We start from the raw sequence: 23,032 nt of genomic DNA, 5'->3' as shown, positions 1-23,032 counted from the left end.
TCAAGGGGAGATGGTTAGAATCTCTCTTGTTAGAGATTATCTCTGTAATCTCCTCCGGCCCCATAACCCTCTGAGATATCTGCGCTCCACTAATTCTGGTCTCTTGAGCATCACCAATTTTAATGCATTGGCAGCATACCTTCAGCAGCCTGGGCCCGAAGTTCTGGAATTCCCTCCCAACACCTCTCCACCTCTCTATCCTCTTTCAGACACTGCTTAAAACCTAATTCTTTGGCTAGGCTTTTGGTCATCTACCTAATATTGCCTCATGTGGCTCAATGTCAAATTTTGCTTCATAATGCTTTGATGAAACATAGAAAATAGGAGCAGGAGTAGGCCATTCAGCCCTTCAGGCCTGCTCCGCCATTCAATAAAGATCATGGCTGATCATCTAATTCAGTACCCTGTTCCCACTTTCTCCCCATATCCCTTGATCCCTTTGGCATTAAGAAATATATCTATCTCCTTCTTGAATATATTTAATGACTTGGTCTCCACTGTCTTCTGCGGTAGAGAATTCCACAGGCTCACCACCTTCTGAGTGAAGAAATTTATCCTCAACTCGGTTCTAAATGGCATGTGACCTTGTGACCCTTGGTTCTGGACTCCCCAGCCATCAGGAACATCCTTCCTGCATCTAGCCTGTCGAGTCCTGTTAGAATTTTATAGGTTTCTATGCGATCCCCTCTCATTCTTCGAAACACGAGTGAATATAGGCCTAGTCGACCCAGTCGCTCCTCGTACGTCAATCCTGCCATCCCAGGAATCAGCCTAGTAAATCGTCTTTGCACTCCCTCCCTGGCTAGAACATCCTTCCTCAGATAAGGAGACCAAAACTGCACACAATACTCCAGATGTGGTCTCACCAAGGCCCTGTATAACTGCTGTAAGACATCCTTGCTCCTGCACTCAAATCCCCTTATAATGAAGGCCAACATACCCTTCGTCTTCCTAACTGCTTGCTGCACTTGAATGCTTGCTTTTAGCAACTGGTGTACAAGGACACCCAGTCTCGTTGCACTTCCCCTTTCCAAATCTATCACCATTCAGATAACAATCTGCCTTTCTGTTGTTACAATCAAAGTGGATAACCTCACATTTATCCACATTATACTGCATCTGCCATGCATTTGCCCACTCACCCAACTTGTCCAAATCACATTGGATTCTCTTTGCATCCTCCTCACAGCTCACATTCCCCCCCAGCTTTGTGTCGTCTGCAAACTTGGAAATGTTACATTTAGTTCCCTCACCCAAATCATTAATATATATTTTGAATAGCTGGGGCACAAGCACCGATCCCTGCGGTGCCCCACTAGTCACTGTCTGCCACCCAGAAAAAGACCAGTTTATTCCTACCGGCTGTTTCCTGTCTGTCAACCAATTCTCAATCCATGCCAGTATATTACCCCCAATCCCATATCTCATGTGGGACCTTACCAAAAGCTTTCAGAAAATCCAATTACACCACTCCCTTATCTATTCTACTTGTTACATCCTCAAAAAACTCCAGTAGATTTGTTAAGCATGACGTCTCTTTCGTAAACCCATGCTGACTTTGCCCAATCCCATTTAAGTTTTCCAGGTGTTCCACTATCACATCCTTTTTCATAGACTCTAGCATTTTCCCCACTACTGATGTAAGGCAAACTGTTCTGTAGTTCCCTGTTTTTCCTCTCCCTCCTTTTTTAAATAGTGGGGTTACATTTGCCACCCTCCAGTCTGTAGGAACTGCTCCAGAGTCTATAGAATTTTGGAAGATGACCACCAATGCATCCACAATTTCCAGGGCCACTTCCTTTCGTACTCTGGGATATAAATTATCAGGCCCTGGGGATTTGTCAGCCTTTAACCCCATTAATTTCCCGAGCACTTTTTTTTACTAATACTGATTTCCTTCAGTTCCTCCATCTCATTGGACCCTTGGTTCCCTAACATTTCTGGGAGGTTATTTGCGTCCTCCTTTGTGAAGACAGAACCAAAGTATGTGTTTAATTGATCTGCCATTTCTTTGTTCCCCATTATAATTTCCCCTGTTTCTGACTGTAAGAGACTTACATTTGGAGTGACTTGGGATGTTTTACAATGTTAAAGGAGCTGTATAAATACATGTTTTTTATAGAACTATTAGTTGTTTTTTAGCTGGTTTTTAGTTTGACAAGACTGGATTCGTTCTGAGATAGTTGATCCTGCTGGAAAGTAAACTATGATTGGCCTCAATGGCCCTGGCCGAAAGAGTAAACAGAAAGAAGTCAAGCTTTCCACTCTTGATTAATCATTATTCAGTAATCCCTTTCGGAAAATGCATGCAGCTGTCGACATCAGAAGAGGAAAGGATTAGGCTTGGCTGTGATCCCCTTCATAGTAAAATTGTCTGTGAAAACTCATGAGCTAGGTTAACACATAAGGAATGTCCACTTTTATGTATACCAGGAGGCTGCGAAAAGCAGAGACCTGAGTAAGGGGAAAATAGAGTACGAGAGCAAGCTTGCGGGGAACATAAAAACTGACTGTAAAAGTTTCTATAGGTATGTGAAGAGAAAAAGATTGGTGAAGACAAATGTAGGTCCCTTACAGTCAGAAACAGGAGAATTTGTTACGGGGAATAAAGAAATGGCTGACCAACTAAATGCAAACTTTGGTTATGTCTTCACAAAGGAGAACACAAATATCATACCAGAAATGTTGGGGAACACAGGGTTTAGTGAGAGAGAGGAACTGAAAGAAATCAGTATTAGTAGAGAAATGGTGTTGGGGAAATTGATGGGATTGATGGCCGATAAATCCCCAGGGCCTCATGGTAGGCATCCCAGAGGAAGTGGCCCGAGAAATAGTGGATGCATTGGTGGTCATCTTCCAAGATTCTATAGCCTCTGTAACAGTTCCTACAGATTGGAGGGTCGCTAATGTAACCCCACGATTTAAAAAGGGAGGGAGAGAGAAAGCAGGGAATTATAGACCAGTCAGCCTGACGTCGGTAGTGGGGAAAATTCTAGAGTCCATTCTCAAAAATTTTATAGCAGGGCACATAGAGAACAGTTGTAGAATCGGGCAGAGTCAGCATGGATTTACCAAAGGGAAATCATGCTTGACAAATCTACTAGAATTCTTCGAGGATGTAACCAGTAGAGTTGATGAGGGGCAGCCAGTGGATGTGGTTTATTTGGACTTTCAGAAGGTTTTCGACAAAGTCCCACATAAGAGATTAGTGTGTAAAATTAAAGCGCATGGGATTGGGGGCAGTGTAATGCGATGGATAGAAAATTGGTTGGCGGACAGGAAGCAAAGAGTAGGGATAAATGGGTCTTTTTCCGAATGGCAGGCGGTGACTAGTGGGGTACCGCAGGGATCGGTGCCAGGACCCCAGCTATTCACAATATACATCAATGATTTAGATGAGGTAACTAAATGTAATATCTCCAAATTTGCAGATGACACAAAACTGGGTGGGAGGGTAAGCTGTGAGGAGGATGCAGAGATGCTTCAGGGTGATTTGGACAAGTTGAGTGAGTGGGCTAATGCATGGCAGATGCAGTATCACAGAATAATAGTGCAGAAGAGGCCCTTCGGCCTATCGAGTCTGCACCGATGCATTAAAGACACCTGACCTACCTAATCCCATTTGCCAGCACTTGGCCCAAAGCTTTGAATGTTATGACGTGCCAAGTGCTCATCCAGGTACTTTTTAAAGGATGTGAGGCAACCGCCTCTACCACCCTCCCAGGCAGTGCATTCCAGACCATCACCACCCTCTGGGTAAAAAAGTTCTTCCTCAAATCCCCCTTAAACCTCCTGCCCCTCACCTTAAACTTGTGTCCCCTCGTAACTGACCCTTCAACTAAGGGGAACAGCTGCTCCCTATCCACCCTGTCCATGCCCCTCATAATCTTGTACACCTCGATCAGGTCACCCCTCAGTCTTCTCTGCTCCAGCGAAAACAACCCAAGCCAATCCAACCTCTCTTCATAGCGGAAATGGTCCATCCCAGGCAACATCCTGGTGAATCGCCTCTGCACCCCCTCCAGTGCAATCACATCCTTCCTATAATGTGGCGACCAGAATTGCACACAGTACTACAGCTGTGGCCTTACCAAAGTTCTATATAATTGGGCGGCACAGTGGCGCAGTGGTTAGCACCGAAGCCTTACAGCCCCAGGGATCCGGGTTCGATTCTGGGTGCTGCCTGTGCAGAGTTTGCAAGTTCTCCCTGTGACCGCATGGGTTTTCGCCGGGTGCTCCGGTTTCCTCCCACAGCCAAAGACTTGCAGGTTGATAGGTAAATTGGCCATTGTAAATTGTCCCTAGTGTAGGTAGGTGGTAGGGAATATGGGATTACTGTAGGGTTAGTATAAATGGGCGGTTGTTGGTTGGCACAGACTCGGTGGACGGAAGGGCCTGTTTCAGTGCTGTATCTCCAAATAAAAGAAAATAAAACTCCAACATGACCTCCCTGCTTTTGTAATCTATGCCTCGATTGATAAAGGCAAGTGTCCCATATGCCTTTTTCACCACCCTATTAACCTGCCCTTCTGCCTTCAGAGATCTATGGACAAACACGCCAAGGTCCCTTTGTTCCTTGGAACTTCCCAGTGTCAGGCCATTCATTGAATACTTCCGTGTCACATTACTCCTTCCAAAGTGTATCACCTCACACTTTCCAGGATTAAATTCCATCTGCCACTTTTCTGCCCATTTGACCATTCCGTCTATATCTTCCTGTAACCCAAGACACTCAACCTCACTGTTAACCACTCGGCCAATCTTTGTGTCATCCCCGAACTTACTGATCCTACCCCCAACATAGTCATCTATGTCGTTTATATAAATGACAAACAATAGGGGACCCAGCACAGTTCCCTGTGGTAGGCCACTGGACACTGACTTCCGGTCACTAAAACAGCCGTCTGTCATCACTCTCTGTCTCCTACAGCTAAGCCAATTTTGAATCCACCTTAGCGAGTTACCCTGTATGCCATGTGCATTTGCTTTCTTGATATGTCTCCCATGTGGGACCTTGTCAAAGGCTTTGCTGAAATCCATGTAACCTACATCAACTGCACTACCCTCATCTACACACCTGGTCACATGCTCAAAAAATTCAATCAAATTTGTTCCGCATGACTTCCCTCTGACAAAGCCATGCTGATTATTCCTAATCAAATTTTGCCTCTCCAAGTGGAGATAGATTCTCTCCTTCAGAATTTGCTCCAATAGTTTCCCTGCCATGACGTGAGACTCACTGGTCTGTAGTTCCCTGGCTTATCTCTACAACCTTTCTTAAATAGTGGGACCACATTAGCTGTTCTCCAGTCCTCTGGCACCTCCCCCGTGGCCAGAGAGGAATTAAAAATTAGGGTCAGAGCCCCTGCAATCTCCACCCTCGCCTCCCACAGCATCCTGGGACACAAATCGTCTGCACCTGGTGATTTGCCCACTTTTAAGCCTGCCAAAACCTCCAATACCTTGTCACTCCCTATGACAATTTGCTCAAGAACCTCAGTCTCTCTCTCTCTAAGTTCCACATCTGCATCCTCATTCTCTTGGGTGAAGACAGATGTGAAGTATTCATTCAACACCCTACCAATGTCCTCTGGCTCCACCCACAAATTTCTCCCTTGGTCCCAAATGGGTCCTACTCTTTCCGTGATTATCCTCTTCCCATTGATATACTAATAGAATATCTTGGGATTTTCCCTACTTTTACCAGCCAGAGCTTTCTCATATCCCCTCTTTGCTCTCCTAATTGCTTTCTTAAGCTGCATCCTCTACTTTCTGTACTCCACTCATGCTTCCGTTGATTTGCTCTCCTTGTATTTGCTAACAGTCTCTCTTTAGTATAATGTGAGGTTATCCACTTTGGTAGCAAAAACAGGAAGGCAGATTATCATCTGAACGGCTATAAACTGAGAGAGGGGAATGTGCAGCAAGACCTGGGTGTTCTCATACACCAGTCGCTGAAGGTAAGCATGCAGGTGCAATGGGCGGTAAAAAAGGCAAATGGTATGTTGGCCTTCATCGCGAGAGGATTCGAGTACAGGAGCAGGGATGTCTTGCGGCAATTATACAGGGCCTTGGTGAGGCCACATCTGGAATATTGTGTGCAGTTTTGGTCTCCTTATCTGAGGAAGGATGTTCTTGCTATAGAGGGAGTGCAGCGAAGGTTTACCAGACTGATTCCTGGGAAGGCGGGACTGACGTATGAAGAGAGATTGAGTCGGTTAGGATTATATTCGCTGGAGTTCAGAAGAGTGAGGGGGGAATCTCATAGGAACCTATAAAATTCTAACAGGACTTGACGGGGTAGATGCAGGAAGGATGTTTCCGCTGGTGGGGGAGACCAGAACCAGAGGTCATAGTCTAAGGATACGGGGTAAACCTTTCAGGACTGAGATGAGGAGAAATTTCTTCACCTAGAGAGTGGTGAGCCTGTGGCATTCGCTACCACGGAAAGCAGTTGAGGCCAAAACTTTGTATGTTTTCAAGAAGAAGTTAGATATAGCTCTTGGGTCTAAAGGGATCAAAGGGTATGGGGTGAAAGCATGAACAGGCTACTGAGTTGGATGATCAGCCATGATCATAATGAATGGCGGAGCAGGCTCGAAGGGCTGAATGGCCTACTCCTGCTCCTATTTTCTATGTTTCTATTTAAGGGTCAATAACTTCAGGGAAGGAGATCAAATTCAGACATAATCAACCTAAACATTTCGAAAAACTGACCAACACCCCAAACATGCACTTTCCATCAGGGATTAGTGGACAGTGATCAGCAATATGAACCCTGATTGATTTCCACTTTCCAGTCCAAGGCACAGGACAACTGTGGGCCACTTAGAACAGCACAAATGGGGAGAGAATCTTGGACCTTTCTGACCTGTATATATCAGCTCTTCACTGCCACTGTTGTGTTGTGTGGCACTATCACCGTGCTGAATGGGATAGATTTCGAACAGATCGAGCAATGCAAAACTGGGCATCCATGAGGCGCTGTGGGCCATCAGCAGCAGCAGAATTGTACTCAAACACAATCTATAACCTCATGGCCCGGCATATCCCCCACTCTACCATTACCATCAAGCCAGTAGACCAACCCTGTTACAATGAAGAGTGCAGGAGGGCAGGCCAGGAGCAGCACCAGGCATACCTCAAAATGACGTGTCAACCTGGTGAAGCAACAACCCAGGACTACTTGCGTGCCAAACTGCGTAAGCAGCATGCGATAGACAGAGCTAAGCGATCCCATAAGCAACGGATCAGATCAAAGCTCTGCAGTCCTGCCACATCCAGCCGTGAATGGTGGTGGACAATTAAACAACTAACTGGAGGAGGTGGCTCCACAAATATCCCCATCCTCAATGATGGGGGAGCCCAGCACATCAGTGCAAAAGAGAAGGCTGAAGCATTAGCAACAATCTTCAGCCAGAAGTGCCGAGTTGATGATCCATCTCGGCTTCCTCCTGAAGTCCCCAGCATCACAGATGCCAGACTTCAGCCAATTCGATTCACTCCGCGTGATATCAAGAAACGACTGAAGGCACTGGATACTGCAAAAGCTATGGGCCCTGACAATATTCCGGCAATACTACTGAAGATCTGTGCTCCAGAACTTGCCGCGTCCCGAGCCAAGCTGTTCCAGTGCAACGACAACACTGGCATCTACCCTGCAATGTGGAAAATTTCCCAGGTATGTCCTGTAAACAAAAAGCAGGACAAGTCTAACCCGGCCAACTACCGCCCCATCAGCCTACTCTCAATCATCAGTAGAGAGATGGAAGGGGTCATCAACAGTGCCATCAAGTGGCACTTGCTGAGCAATAACCTGCTCAGTGACGCTCAGTTTGGGTTCCGCCAGGGCCACTCAGCTCCTGACCTAATTACAGCCTTGGTTCAAACATGGACAAAAGAGCTGAACTCAAGAAGTGAGGTGAGAGTGACTGCCCTTGACATCAAGGCAGCATTTGACCGAGTACGGCATCAAAGAGCCCTAGCAAAACTGAGGTCAATGGGAATCAGGGGGAAAACCCTCCGCTGGCTGGAGTCATACCTAGCACAAAGGAAGATGGTTGTGGTTGTTGGAGATCAATCATTTGAGCTCCAAGACATCACTGCAGGAGTTCCTCAGGGTAGTGTCCTTGGCCCAACCACCTTCTGCTGCTTCATCAATGACCTTCCTTCAATCATAAGGTCATAAGTGGGGATGTTCGCTGATGATTGCACAATGTACAGCACCATTCACGACTCCTCAGATACTGAAGCAGTCCGTGTAGAAATGCAGCAAGACCTGGACAATATCCACGCTTGGGTTGATAAGTGGCAAGTAACATTCGCGCCACACAAGTGCCAGGCAATGATCATCTCCAACAAGAGAGAATCTAACCATCTCCCCATGACATTCAACGGCATTACCATCGCTGAATCCCCCACTATCAACATCCTAGGGGCGACCATTGACCAGAAACGGAACTGGAGTAGCCATATAAATACCGTGGCTACAAGAGCAGGTCAGAGGCGAGGAATCCTGAGATGAGTAACTCACCTCCTGACTCCCCAAAGCCTGTCCACCATCTACAAGGCACAAGTCAGGAGTGTGATGGAATACTCTCCACTTGCCTGGATGGGTGCAGCTCCAACAACACTCAAGAAGCTCGACACCATCCAGGACAAAGCAGCCCGCTTGACTGGCACCCCATCTACAAACATTCACTCCCTCCACCACCGACGCACAGTGGCAGCAGTGTGTACCATCTACAAGATGCACTGCAGCAATGCACCAAGGCTCCTTAGACAGCACCTTCCAAACCCACGACTTCTACCAACTAGAAGGACAAGGGCAGCAAATACATGGGAACACCACCACCTGCAAGCTCCCCTCCAAGTCACACATCATCCTGACTTGGAACTATATCGCTGTTCGTTCACTGTTGCTGGGTCAAAATCCTGGAACTCCCTTCCTAACAGCACTGTGGGTGTACCTACCCCACATGGACTGCAGCGGTTCAAGAAGGCAGCTCACCACCACCTTCTCAAGGGCAATTAGCGATGGGCAATAAATGCTGGCCTGACCAGCGACGCCTACACCCTCTGAATGAATTTTAAAAAATAAGCATCTAACCCCGCCCCCACCACTCCACCAACCCCCCACCCCGAAGAAGCATTATCGACTCCTCGCTCCTTTAACTGTCAGGGAGACAGACTAACACTTTCAGAGGGGAAAAAATACATGAGAAAGATAAACATCACTGAAGAGGGACAACACTTCCATAGAGACATAAACACTGCAAGAGAGAGACAACATTGCCAGAGAGACAGAAACACTGCCAGAGAAAGAAAATACTGTCAGAGAGGAACAAACACTGCCAGAGAGAGACAAACACTCCCAGACAGAAAAAAATACTGCCAGCGAGAGAAAAAAATCTGCCAGCGAAAGAAACACTGAAAGAGAGAGAGAGAGAAACACTTCCAGAGTCACACAAACACTACCTAAGAAGATAAACATTGCCAGAGAGGAACAATCAATGCCAGAGAGAGACTAACACTGCCAAAGAAACACTGCTTTCGATATAAACACTGCCAATGACAAATACTGGCAGAGAGGGACAATCATTCCCAGAGAGTAACAAATAGTGCCAGAGAGAGAGAGAGACAAATGCTGCCAGAGAAGCACAATCATTCCCAGAGAGAGAGAGACAAATGCTGCCAGAGAGGGATAAACACTGCCAGAGAGAGAGAGAGAGAGAGAGAGACAAATGCTGCCAGGGAAGAACTAACACTGGTCAGAGATAGAAATACTGTCAGGGAGGGACAAACACTGCCAAAGACAGACAAATTCTGCCCGAGAGACACTGCCAGAAACAGAGTGGGAAGGAATGTGGGCATGAATCCAGTAGTGAAGCAGTTAACAATGAAATTATGAACACATCTCTTGTTCTGCATCTTCAGGGAATCCATACTGTTGGTTCCAAATATTGTGGACATCATAAAATCACCAGAAGCATCTGTCAGCACACTGAGCTGCTATTTTCATTGTCCAATAGCAAATTTACACAGTCAGGAACACCTGGGCTGAATCCCTGTTTGACTAATTGTCGCGGGACAGTAGCTTGCATTTGTCTTCGCTAGGGTTTCCTACCATCCTTCCCAAACATGTGGTTTCACTTTTCTCCTCTGTCTGCAGGAAATAACAGGACAGTGAAGGCAGAAAAATGATTTCTCTTCCAAAAGGTTGCCTCCTCCGAGGCCGTTCCAAAAATAACGGCCACGTGATGAGTCATTAATCACTCCACGAATACCAGTTCGAGCCACGGGGTCTTCATCCTGCAGTGCTGGCTTTGCAAGAGCCTGGGGGAAAGACTCTTTACATAATTAACAAAGGATACTGGCCACGCAGCACCAGGGTCCTTTGATTTCCCATGCTGCTTTCAGGCTGAGACAGGACATGAGAAGGCCACTTAGCTCGCTAATGTTTCTTTTGAAAGAAGACGATGTCAGTGTACATTGGAAACTGGATTCTTTTTATTCTGGCATATACATGGACACCTGAGTTTCAGCACTTTAAAGTGCAGGTGTGAGTTGGTCACATGATCATTACACACAAGTGAGATTCAAGCAAACCACACGCAAGACACAGCCAAAGGACAGGTAGTGCAAGATGTGGAATTAAAAGCACTTCTAAAATTGGGTGGTTGGTTTTGTGATTTTCTTTTATTGAAAGGTGGCCGTCTTTTGCCTCACCTCTCCGAGCAGTATCAGCCATAGCTCAGTTGGTAACACTGTCACTTCTGCATCAGAAGGTTGTGGGGACAATTTTTATTATTCATTAATGGGATATGGGCGTCGCTGGCCAGGCCAGCATTTATTTCCCATCCCTAATTGCGCTTGGCAAGGTGGTGGTGAGCTGCCTTCTTGAACCGCGGCAGTCCATGTCGGAAGGAAGTTCCAGGATTTTGATCCAGCGACAGTGAAGGAACGGCGATATCGTTCCAAGTCAGGATGGTGTGTGTCTTGGAGGGGAACTTGCAGGTGGTGGTGTTCCCATGCAGCTGCTGCCCTTGTCCTTCTAGCTGGTAGAGGTCGCGGGTTTGGAAGGTGCTGTCTAAGGAGCCTTGGTCTTTTGCTGCAGTGCATCTTGTAGATGGTACACACTGCTGCCACTGTGCATCGGTGGTGGAGGGAGTGAATGTTTGTGGATGGGGTGCCAATCAAGTGGGCTGCTTTGCCCTGGCTGGTGTTGAGCTTCTTGAATGTTGTTGGAGCTGCACCCATCCAGGCAAGTGGAGAGTATTCCATCACACTCCTGACTTGTGCCTTGTAAATGATGGACAGGTTTGGGGGGTCAGGAGGTGAGTTATTCGCTGCAGGATTCCCAGCCTCTGGCCTGCTCTTGTAGCCATGGTATTTATATGGCTATTCCAGTTCAGTTTCTGATTAATGGTAACCTACAGGATGTTGATAGTGGGGGATTCAGCGATCATCATGCCGTTGAATGTCAAGGGGAGATGGTTAGATTCTCTCTTGTTGGAGATAGTCATTGCCTGGCACTTGTGTGGCGCAAATCACTTGCCACTGATCAACCCAAGCCTGGATATTGTCCAGGTCTTGCTGCCTTTCTACACGGACTGCTTCAGTATCCGAGGAATCACGAATGGTGCTGAACATTTTGCAATCATCAGCGAACATCCCCACTTCTGACCTTATGATTGAAGGAAGGTCATTGTTGAAGCAACTGAAGATGGTTGTGCCTAGGCGACTACCCTGAGGAACTCCTGAGTGATGTCCTGGAGCTCAGATGATTGACCTCCAACAACCACAACCATCTTCCTTTGCGCTAGGTATGACTCCAATCAGTGGAGAGTTTCCCCCTGATTCCCATTGACCTCAGTTATGCTAGGGCTCTTTGATGCCATACTCAGTCAAATGCTGCCTTGATGTCAAGGGCAGTCACTCTCATCTCACCTCTTGAGTTCAGCTCTTTTGTCCCTGTTTGAACCAAGGCTGTAATGAGGTCGGGAGTTGAGTGGCCCTGGCGGAACCCAAACTGAGTGTTACTGAGCAGGTTATTGCTCAGCAAGTGCTGCTTGATAGCACTGTCGACGACACCTTCCATCACTTTACTGATGATTGAGAGTGGACTGATGGGGCGGTAACTGTGCGGGTTGGACTTGTCCTGCTTTTTGTTTGCAGGACATACCTGGGCAATTTTCCACATTGCAGGGTAAATGCCAGTATTGTAGCTGTACTGCAACAGCTGGGCTAGGGAGCAGCACGTTCTGGAGCACAGGTCTTCAGTTCTATTGCTGGAATGTTGTCAGGGCCCGTAGCCTTTGCAGTATCCAGTGCCTTCAGTCACTTCTTGATATCATGTGGAGTGAATCGAATTGGCTCAAGACTGGCATCTGTGATGCTGGGGACTTCAGGAGGAGGCCAAGATGGATCATCAACTCGGCACTTCTGGCTGAAGATTGCTGCAAATGCTTCAGCCTTGTCTTTTGCACTGATGTGCTGGGCTCCCTCATCATTGAGGACGGGGATATTTGTGGAGCCACCTCCTCCAGTTAGTTGTTTAATTGTCCACCACCATTCACGGCTGGATGTGGCAGGACTGCAGAGCTTCGATCTGATCCGTTGGTTATGGGATCGCTTAGCTCTGTCTATCGCATGCTGTTTACGCTGTTTGGCACGCAAGTAGTCCTGGGTTGTTGCTTCACCAGGTTGACATCTCATTTTGAGGTATGTTTGGTTCCGCTCCTTCCCACACAAGAGACCTGAGCACAGAAATCTCGGCCGACTCTCCCAGTGCAGTCCTGAGGGAATACTGCCCTGAGGATCTGTCTACCCTCTCAGGTGGATGTGAAATTTCCGTTGATACTGTTTTAAAGAGGAGAGTTATCCCAGGTGTCCTGGTCAATAATTATCCCTCAACCAACATCACAAAAACAGATTTGCTGGTCATTGTCACATTGCTATTTGTGAGACCTTGCTGTGTGCAAACTGACTGCCACATTTCCTAAAATACAACAGTGACTACATTTCAAAAGTACTTCATTGGCTGTAAAGCACTTTTAGATGTCCTGAGGTCACGAAATGCCCTATATAAATGCACATGCAAGTCTTTCTTTTCGCCTGATACATGCTGGGGTACAGCTCCATGGTAGGGTTCCCAATTCTAGCTTGGACATATTCATGAAGGTATTGTCACATGACCCACTCCCCATCCACCTTTAAGGGACCCGGGTTCGATTCCGGGTACTGCCTGTGTGGAGTTTGCAAGTTCTCCCTGTGTCTGCGTGGGTTTTCTCCGGGTGCTCCGGTTTCCTCCCACAAGCCAAAAGACTTGCAGGGTGATAGGTAAATTGGCCATTATAAATTGTCACTAGTATAGGTAGGTGGTAGGGAAATATAGGGACAGGTGGGGATGTTTGTTGGGAATATGGGATTAGTGTAGGATTAGTATAAAATGGGTGGTTGATGGTCGGCACAGACTCGGTGGGCCGAAGGGCCTGTTTCAGTGCTGTATCTCTAATCTCTAATCTAATCTAATCTAATCAACTGTCCACTAGCCTTTCTCCCCATCTCCAATATTTTTATAACTAATAAACAAAGGTCCAATGTAAATGAAATTGGTTTTACATGCCCCAATGAGTTTTCTCCCAATTTGCTGGCAATAGTGTCCAGGAGATTAATCTTTAATTCCTGGAGACCCCACTGGTTGCCCTCTGTGTACTCACCCAGGTAGAGACATTTCATTTGTGTGTACTGGACAAGCTATTGGGATTATACGCATTGGAGTTTAGAAGAATGAGAGGTGATCTTATTGAAACATAAGATTCTGATGGGGCTTGACAGGGTAGATGCTGGGAGAATGTTTCCCCTCATGGGGGAATCTAGAACTAGGGAACACAATTTCAAAAGAAGGGGTCTCCCAGTTATGATGGAAATGAGGAGGAATTTCCTCTCTTGGAATTCTCTACTCCAGAGAGCAGTGGAGGCTGAGTCATTGAATATATTCAAGGCTGAGCTCGACAGATTTTTGATCTATAAGAGAGTAAAGGGTTGTGGGGGACAGGCAGAAAAGTGAGGTCAAGGCCACAATCAGATCAGACATGATCTTATTGAGTGGCAAAACAGGCTTAAGGGGCCACTGGTCGACTCCTGCTCCTATTTCTTAGGTTATGTTCTTATTTAACCTTGGTCGGGGTTCACAACTGAACCTGATCCTGCTCTCGCCTGATAACCACGTGTTCACTTATCCAGCAGTGGGTCAGTGGACAGAGATTAGGAGCAGCGATCTCGCTGATTTCTTTTTTCTATCCCTTTCAGAGGGGCATCAAGGCCAGCTGGAGAGCCCATACTGCAGCTCCAACTTCGACTGGCTAACCCAGCACAAATTGTGATGGAAATTACGACTTTCCTGCTCTGTACGGTTCACAAAGGGTGATGTCTTTACCGAGAGATAAAACACTGGGGATTATGCCACCACTTTTCTGGACGTTGATTCGGTTCCAAATCCCATAATTACATAGGATGTCCACAGTCCATCCTTTACACATGCTTGTGTCTCTGAATTTAGCCACTGAGCCATACAGGGGACCATGAAATTGCTCCTTTTGATCTACTCTCCCTATCTTTGTAACCTCTTCCAGCACTAGAACCCTCCGAGATCCATGCACACTCCAATTCTGGCCTCTTGCCCATCCCCAATTTTAATCGCTGCACCATTGGTGGACATGCTTTCAGCTGACGAAGCCTGAAGCTTTCGAAGTCCCTCCCTAAACCTTTACACCAGACAGCAAATTGAGTTCATGATTTGTCCAGTTGAAAACCAGTTGTGTGTATGCAGGAGGGATGGAACCCTGGTTCCAAAAACTGCACACTGTACAACTACTTCGCAAGTCTGCCTCAGAGTCAGGATGACTCCCGTACATGAAATTCAAACCTCCCTTTTGTACAATCTCATGCCGACGTACGTCAACAATTCCCAGCATTTTTCTTGTTCTCTCACACAGGACAGCACGATGTAGGTAGATGCAGGAAGGATGTTCCCGATGGTGGGGGAGTCCAGAACCAGAGGTCATAGTCTAAGGATAGGGGGTAAACCTTTCAGGATTGAGATGAGGAGAAATTTCTTCACCCAGAGAGTGGTGAGCCTGTGGAATTCGCTACCACAGAAAGCAGTTGAGGCCAAAACATTGTATGTTTTCCAAAAGGAGTTAGATATAGCTCTTGGGTTTAAAGGGATCAAAAGGTATGGGGCGAAAGCGGGAACAGGATACTGAGTTGGATGATCAGCCATGAACATAATGAATGGCGGAGCAGGCTCGAAGGGCCAAATGGCCTTTTCCTGCTCCTATTTTCCATGTTTCTATATAGGCAGGACAATCCTAGCAAGCTCAGCATTAGTGAAAGCCCTCTAATGAAAACTAAACGACCATGTAATAGAGGGCTTTCACTGTTGCAAGGGTTGCTGGACTAGCCTTGCCTCCGTAGCACTTTCTCTCAAAGCATACTTCAAGAGACAAACAAGAACACATTAAAATGGATGCAAAGAAAATGACAGGGAAAAACAGAGAAGAAAACTAATGAAAGCATTACAGTCTTTCACAATCTTAGGGCATCCCAAATAGCCAATAAGATACTTTTCGAAGTGCAGTCACTGTTGTAATGCTGGAAACACAGCAGCCAGTTTGGAGACAAGAAAGGAAATAACTGGTCAGCTCTGTGGCCCATGGAATATTTGCTGCAGAGAGGTCATCATTGAGTAATTGAGGCCTTTCCCAAAATCTTTTGACCATTTTGAACTCCTTTACATCTGTGAACAACAATTGGCAACTAAAACACAGATTTTACAGCAAGAACGTATGTGATGTCTGGCAATTTCATTACCCAAAGCGCCTGATAATAAATCAAGCACAGGCATGATTGGCACACCTGTACTCTACCAGGCGCTGTATGAATATTGTGCGGTTTTGTCTTGTGTAATGCAACACAGCTGGCAACTCAAAATCTTAGATCGGGGCATGAAAATTGGCCGTGTATTTCCTTACATTACAACAATGACTACATTTCAAAATTACTTCCTTTTCTGTGAAGTGATTTGGGACATAATAAGGTCATGAAAAACACTATAAATGCAAGTTCTCTCTTTCTTGCATTTGTACAGGTTAAGTGTCGAATGATAACTGTGGTGGGACATAGGTAGGAGGCAATGGAAGAGAGAAGCCAACACAACTTGTAAAAATGGTATTTTTAAAAATGCTTTCTTTTAACAATTATCAATATGTAAACAAACAGAGAACATAGAAACATATCATATCAACAATCCCTGGTGAAGTTCATGCCTCTCAATCATGCCTGCATTTGACTTACTAAAGAGTACTAGATTGATTAACCAAATTAGACTAAACTAACTTCACTTGATTGATCCCTGAGATGAGACGGTTTCCCTTTGAGGAGTGATTGAGTAGAATTGGCCAATAGTCTCTGGAGTTTAGAAGAATTACAGGTGAGCTCATTGAAATGTAGAAGATTCTGAGAGGGCTTGATAATGTTGATCATAAAAGGCTATTTCCCCTTGTTGAAGAGTATAGAATTAGGGGACATAGTCTCAAGTTAACAGGTTGACCATTTGGAACTGAGATGAGGGCAAATTTCTTCCGTCGGTGAGTTGTTAATCCTTGGAATACTCTACCCCCATTGGGCTGTGGATATTCAGTCATTAAGTACTTTCAAGGCTGAGATTGATAGATCTTTCGACTCTAAGGGAATCAAGGGATCGAACGGGAAAGTGGAATTGCGGTCGAAGATCAGCCATGATCTTTTTCAATGGTGGAACAGGTTTGACGGTCCATGTGGTCGGCTCCAGTTCCTATTTCTTATGTTCTTACGAGTGCTTTGAGTTTTGTACAACATTTCATTGTCAGATATGCCAGTACGTTCTGGCTGTAAAATCTGTATTTTAGGTATCAATGTTGTTTACAATTAGTGGCACGCCCAAAGGATCTAGGGAAAGACATAAAGTGTTCAATGATCAGTCTGCTCTTGCTGGTATTTATCCTTTGAATCGAATGGGAATGTGAAAATGAAAATCAAATTTCAGCCTGCTGAGGGGGTGAATTAGAATTAAGACATGGACACCAACAGGAGATAAATGAGCATTGCAAATTCTTGCAAAAACTCTTAACTCTACAAAGTCCCAAATCTACCCAACACCGAAAGACTCTTCCCAGTTCTGGGAACCTCTTTTTGCATCTTTCCCACTATCTTGCACCAAAATACATGAAACAGCCTCTTGCCTGACCGGCTATCCCTTTTCACCTCAACAACAACAATTTGCAATTATCTAGCTCCTATAATTTGACACGTGTTACAGCTAAAGATCCTTGGGCTATAACCAAAAGCTTGGTCGAAGAGGTAAGTTCTAAGGAGGGAATTCCAGAGCTTAGGACCACCAATCATAAACAGTTTAAAATCGAGGATGCTCAAGATGTCAGAACTGGAGGACTGCAGTTATCTCGGAGGGTTGTAGGGCTGGAGGAGGTTACAGAGATAGGGAGGGGAGAGGCCATGAAGGGATTTGAATGCAAAGATGAGGATTTTAAAATCGAGGCATTGCTTAACCGGGAGCCAATGTAGGTTTGTGACCACATCGGTGATTGGGTGAACAGGACATTGTGTGAGTTAGGACTCGGGCAACAGAGTTTTGGACGATCTGGAATTTATGGAAGATAGAACATGGGAGGCCAACCCGCAGTGGGTCAGCCCCCGTTTCAATCTCATCCTTGTTCCTCTCTCTTGATATTACCAATGCCAATAAGGTCATTGCTCCTCTAAGCTTTCCTCGATTGTAACAGGCTCTTGCTCCTCCTTGTGGTGAAATCAAGATTCCTTATTTCGTATTCTTCTTCTTCCCCAGGGACCTCAAAACTGTGCAACACCTTATGCAACCTAAGGCATTGAAGTTAACTGTGCAATTTCTCATCCTTCCCACAACTTGCAGTCTTTTTTAAAACAGGCTTTTAGTGTCACCCAACTCGATTTACCTCCTTGTTTCTTGTTTTCAACAATGATCATGCTTGCAATAAGTGACTTTGGGGCTCCACTCAGGTTCACATTTTGAAAAAAAAGTTTAGACAGAAAGGAGACAGACTCATTGCAAGACCCCTCAGTCAGGCACCCAGTCACAATCGATAGAGCAAATCAGTTATTTGTAAAACTGTCATGTGACCAGAAATGTGGAACTGGGATTGGGAAAAAATACAAAAAAGGTTGGGAGACAACACACTTTGAGATGGGAGAAAGAGGGACAAACAGTCTGATAGGTCAGAGATAAGGGTTGAGTCAGAGGCAGAGGAAAAATGCAGGGAGGGATCAAAAACAAAGAAGCATAACTGTTGTCAGACTGAATTTATTTAAAATTTTCGACTGGTTGGCGAAGTTCCCAGCACTGACACTGATACAATTCCAGCGTTCCGGATCATAATCAGACTTTTCCTGTACAATCCACAATTTTTTGTCTTTACTTCCTCAATGAATTTCCTTTCTTTCTTCCTCTGTGCCCACAAGAGTGAAAAAAAAACCCAGCAAACTATGGAAGGGTTCCATTTTTCAGATAATTTGCCACAGTGTAGAAAATAGTTGGTTGTTGCAGCTGCTTGGGCTGGTCTGCCTCACTGACCCTCAAATATCATTTTAGCAGGTTTCTCTTGGTCAGCTCAGTGTCTGTCGCTCAAGGAAACCCAGAGCCATCTTGAAGAGTTTTCTACTCACACTGAGAAACTGACGCCTGGCTGCAGAGTTTCTGTTTGCCCAATGTGGATTTATGGGGAAAAAAAAAAAGATTGGGGTCATAGGTTCCGAAAAGCAAGATGGGCTACCGAAGTATGCTCCCTTGTCAAGTTCTATTTTAAGTGCTCACTCGGAACTGGATTGAGAACTGATTAAACTCATTTCATGTAGAATTCATAGAGCTGAGACAGAAGACTATCGTGCTGTCAGGTTGGGCTGTGGGAATGAATCCAGGTGCATTTAAGGGGAAGCTAGATATGTACATGAGTGAGAAAGGAAATGAAGAATAACTTGATGGGGTTAGATGAAGAAAGGTGAGAGGAAGTCTGTGTGGAGCAGAAATACCAGCATGGACCTATTGGGCCAAATGGCCTGTTTCTGTGCTGTCTCTTCTTTTGGGCCTCCTTATCTCGAGAGACAATGGATAAGCGCCTGGAGGTGGTCAGTGGTTTGTGGAGCAGCGCCTGGAGTGGCTATAAAGGCCAATTCTGGAGTGACAGGCTCTTCCACAGGTGCTGCAGAGAAATTTGTTTGTTGGGGCTGTTGCACAGTTGGCTCTCCCCTTGCGCCTCTGTCTTTTTTCCTGCCAACTACTAAGTCTCTTCGACTCGCCACAATTTAGCCCTGTCTTTATTGCTGCCCGCCAGCTCTGGCGAATGCTGGCAACTGACTCCCACGACTTGTGATCAATGTCACACGATTTCATGTCGCGTTTGCAGACGTCTTTATAGCGGAGACATGGACGGCCGGTGGGTCTGATACCAGTGGCAAGCTCGCTGTACAATGTGTCTTTGGGGATCCTGCCATCTTCCATGCGGCTCACATGGCCAAGCCATCTCAAGCGCCGCTGACTCAGTAGTGTGTATAAGCTGGGGGTGTTGGCCGCTTCGAGGACTTCTGTGTTGGAGATATAGTCCTGCCACCTGATGCCAAGTATTCTCCGAAGGCAGCGAAGATGGAATGAATTGAGACGTCGCTCTTGGCTGGCATACGTTGTCCAGGCCTCGCTGCCGTAGAGCAAAGTACTGAGGACACAGGCCTGATACACTCGGACTTTTGTGTTCCGTGTCAGTGCGCCATTTTCCCACACTCTCTTGGCCAGTCTGGACATAGCAGTGGAAGCCTTACCCATGCGCTTGTTGATTTCTGCATCTAGAGACAGGTTACTGGTGATAGTTGAGCCTAGGTAGGTGAACCCTTGAACCACTTCCAGAGCGTGGTCGCCAATATTGATGGATGGAGCATTTCTGACGTCCTGCCCCATGATGTTCGTTTTCTTGAGGCTGATGGTTAGGCCAAATTCATTGCAGGCAGACGCAAACCTGTCGATGAGACTCTGCAGGCACTCTTCAGTGTGAGATGTTAAAGCAGCATGGTCAGCAAAGAGGAGTTCTCTGATGAGGACTTTCCGTACTGTAAATGCAACATAATTCCACAATCTATTGTCCTTCATGAATTTTCATCATTGGCTCCTGATGGAAAGTATGAAGTCAATATTGTGTTTGTCTCGATCCTCACTTGGTTAATAGGCTCCGACCGGAAAAATGGTTATTTGGGTGAAGTACCAGAGCCTGTGTAACAGAACGCCAATTTCTTTCCCCAGTTGTAGCATCTCAAATGCTATGCTGGCTAGCCTAACCCAGACCGTGGGACCTTCTGTTTTTTGTGGCTCAGCAACACACAGCTTTGCCATCCGAGCTGTGCCAATACATTTTCATCAATAACCAAAAAAATATTGATGTAAATTTGCCCCGAGACACATAAGAACAGGAAGAAGCAATTCAACTACTCCATCCTGTTCCGCCATTCAATTAAATCACAGCTGATCTGTAATCCATTTAACTGAGTGCAGGCTCTGTGCCACTCTCCAATCTGAAATAATCTGAGTGCGAGGTTTACTTGCACCCATCCGCAGAGCTCTGCCCACCGGTCACCAGAAATGCTGGTGAAACTTTCAAATATGTGGAAAACAGATGACAGCCCTCCTTTAACATTAGACTTAAAGTTGAAAAGTTTACATTGACCCCTCTGTGGCTCAGTTTGGTAAATTCACCACCTGCTGTGGTACTGCCGCACAGACCGGCAAATTTTCAGGTCTGTGCTGAGTTAACTGATCTGAGCTGAGGCAGCAGTACAGGTTTCAGAATTGGCCTTGGTACCTTTGAGATGGAGAGGGAAAAGAAGAACTGGGATTTCTGCTGCCGATTGCTGTCCAGTGACCTATGCTGGAAAGTTCTACAGGCAGATTTTGGGTGGGACAAGATCAGACTCAGCTGTGCTGCTCCCAAGTATACTCTGCCAATGCTCTTTCTCTTCATGTATGCAAAGTAGCTATTTGGATAGGGGGCAGTGAGGGCTGCCAGCACCTCTGGAACAGTACTTCGGGAAGAAATCAGCACCTTCTCTGGAGAGGATGGAAGGAAATTGGCCAACAAAAAATCCTTATATGACGCTTAAAATGTTGCTTTGTAGCAGGTCTGAGGTGGTGAAAGACCACCCCCTGGAGGAGGTTTCACAGTCAAGGAAAAATCCAAATTTATTCTGGTTTGAACATTTTGCATCAATGCAATGTCAAATTCGTTTATAGCAACAGAACTTGTGTAGCTGAACTGGCATTGGAGGCTCTGCATAGCACCAATTAAAAATCTCCTCACTGATCCAAAGCATTGGCCTGCCTTCCACTTCTCAGCTGTGCACCTTCAGCATTGGCAGATTTCGTTCGCTGTGCTGTTTGCTTCTTTAGCCACATAATGGAGCTATTGAGCCAGGCCCTTTTCACTGAAACCTTCAGCTTACAAGTCAGTTTTTCGTTAGTACTGTGCAGAGCAAAGGATGAACCGGAGCAGCAAAAGGCTGTAATAATATACTTCAGTTATCTTAGTGCAAATCGTAGAATCAGGCCTGGAGGTCAGTGAGTATGGTGTACAGTTCTAAGAATTTTGTGGCCATTGGGTTTATTCGTTGGGAAATTGGGAGCACTGCAAATGGGCATGCCAACATCTGAGTCTCATCTTCCAATTTGTGCTCCTGTTGAACATTGCTCTGTGCCATGAGCAAAGTATCTCAATTTTGGGGCTTGCCTGTACCCTTCCAACGTAGCCCAGGCACAGCATTGGTCAACAAACATAATAGTTAAAATGAGTGTGAAAGTAATCAGCACCGAATAACTGGTGGTCACACTCTCCTTACTGCTAAGAGAACCAGATGCGCATCATGAGCCTGGACCTTTCAAAAAGATCAATTAACTGGAAGCACATTGTTAAAGAAACAGAGAGTCCGTGCTAAGAAAACACTGCCACCCCTTCAGCTTCCTTTAAAAGGGGAGCACTCTGTGAATATTATGGTCCAAATTCTGCTGCCACAGTAACACCATGTTTAAAGCGCACACCGCTATGTCTAACGCATTTCGGATAAGAATAGTGGATCATTTTTCGGCCGGCATAGACACGATGGGCCAAATGGCCTCTTTCTGTGCCTTAAACTTTCCATGATTCTATGTAAGTATGTGCGGGTTTTTTCTGGGTGTATCAGAATTTTTGTCTATATGCTTCCTGTACCAGTTCATATGCATTTAGAATTGCAGTTATAGTTTGTTTTAGAGGAACTTTCTTTCAATAACAGGGAAAAAAAACTTCACGAGCTCTACCCGCAAACTCACCTTGTCAGAGGAGAGTCCAAAATATTTTCAGCCATTTTAGCCTAGTAGCTATTTTCTCAAATGAGATAAAATATGACACAACCTCCTCCTCATTCAAGTTTGTTTCAAGTCTTGAGTGTCTCAGCACATCAAAATTTTGCTCTGAATTGGGGATAAGGTTTGAGTGGCTGGTAGCATTTTCATTTTACGTTTGCCGCCTCTGTAACTCAACCCTTTGCAATTGTATTTCCTCTTGTTTCAACTGAAATTCTCTTTCCTCTCTTACCTTTTCCTCTGCAACTGGTTTCTAGCTGGAATGACTTTTTCAGTCTCTAGTTCCATGCCGTCCTCTTCCAGTTCAGGGGTCAGTTTAAAATGGTTAGCTAGACTTTTCACTCGTTCAGCTTTTTTTGTTTTTTGTCTGAAAGTGATTCCTACCTCTGTATCTAAGCTTTTTAAATCTTCAACACTTAATTTGTTTAACTTATCATGGGAAATTTCTCCCTGCTTTACAAACTCCTTAGCATTAAATGTGGCCACCTCTTTTGTTTCTGGCACCATAGAGAAAAAAAACAGGAGAATACAAGAAAACCTGTTCATTTTTCCTTGTTCTTGTAC

At 45.5% G+C, this 23,032-nt stretch overlaps 1 protein-coding gene across 2 annotated transcripts in view; it reads right to left on the bottom strand.

Moving 5' to 3' along the window:
* cdca2 (cell division cycle associated 2) overlaps positions 1–23,032 on the bottom strand; it is a 162,128-nt gene that overhangs the window by 3,745 nt on the left and 135,351 nt on the right. Inside the window, exon 17 of one of the 2 annotated variants that reach the window (XR_010971162.1) lies at positions 16,953–16,992. The exons of the other annotated variant lie outside the window; for it this stretch is intronic. The gene's annotated coding sequence lies outside the window, so the exon portion shown is untranslated. Of the gene's footprint in view, positions 1–16,952; positions 16,993–23,032 lie in introns of those variants that run through there. 2 annotated transcript variants of the gene reach the window in all.

This window comes from Heterodontus francisci, chromosome 47 (assembly GCF_036365525.1).
Source record: "Heterodontus francisci isolate sHetFra1 chromosome 47, sHetFra1.hap1, whole genome shotgun sequence".
In the NCBI taxonomy this organism is placed as follows: Eukaryota; Metazoa; Chordata; class Chondrichthyes; order Heterodontiformes; family Heterodontidae; genus Heterodontus; species Heterodontus francisci.
The sequence above is the reverse complement of the archived record's forward strand: the minus strand, read 5'-3'. Positions and strand labels throughout refer to the sequence as shown.